Source organism: Penaeus monodon, chromosome 15 (genome assembly GCF_015228065.2).
Source record: "Penaeus monodon isolate SGIC_2016 chromosome 15, NSTDA_Pmon_1, whole genome shotgun sequence".
Classification (NCBI taxonomy): Eukaryota; Metazoa; Arthropoda; class Malacostraca; order Decapoda; family Penaeidae; genus Penaeus; species Penaeus monodon.
Window position 1 is genome coordinate 27504712 of NC_051400.1, and position 823 is coordinate 27505534.

General features: G+C 37.9%; 1 protein-coding gene across 1 annotated transcript in view; it reads right to left on the reverse strand.

The window, feature by feature from the left end:
* LOC119581874 (U11/U12 small nuclear ribonucleoprotein 48 kDa protein-like) overlaps positions 1–823 on the reverse strand; it is a gene marked incomplete in the record, with an annotated part of 23705 nt that overhangs the window by 11070 nt on the left and 11812 nt on the right.

The following is an 823-nucleotide window of genomic DNA, read 5'->3' on the forward strand; positions in this document are numbered from 1 at the left end:
CACCAAGGAATGTAGATAAGTGAATTCTAAAACCCTATAAGAGAAACATGTAGAGATAAGTGTAATTCCCAAAATTATGAACAGCATGTTACATCCACCTCAACTACACACATATACAAGTTTTTTATATAAAAATAATCCATCAGTGGATAAAATAAAATAAAATACAACAGGAGGATTTAGACCTCTAGTGGTGTAGACAAACACTGCAGAGGTACTGATGTAGGTACAATGAATATATGATAAATGATAATAGAAGCAAATTTACAATACTAAAAGGTATGAAAATGATATTAATAATAACAAAAGAAATATAACACTGCAAACATCATTTATTTTTCTTTCAGCATGATTTACTGAAGAAACAATGCACCCCTTGGAGAGCATACTTGAGAATGATGACTGCATACAATCATTAAATCAGCACATCACTTCAGTATGAAACATTGAATGACTTTGGCTTTCCTAAAAATCCCGGTCATGCAGGGAGGAACGGCACAATTCCGTGTGGTTGCTTGTAGCTGCGATCCCTCATTTCTGGATCTCTTGGGACTACACCACAATTGTTCCTCTCTGCTCTGGGCCAGTACCTGTGTACTGACCTCACATTGCCCCTGGAGACCCCAGCAAACCGCGGGATGCACTGAAAAGGCGGGCAAAGTTGTTGTGGTCAGCAGCCCCAGGGATCATATGCACAGAGACAAACAATGGGACTTTTGAACGAGAAATCCCATGCAAGTGAGTACAGTCAGCATGTATGATGTATATTTTTCTGAAATCTGTACTAATAAGTTTTTCTATAGTGTTAGTCTTGTAGGAATCT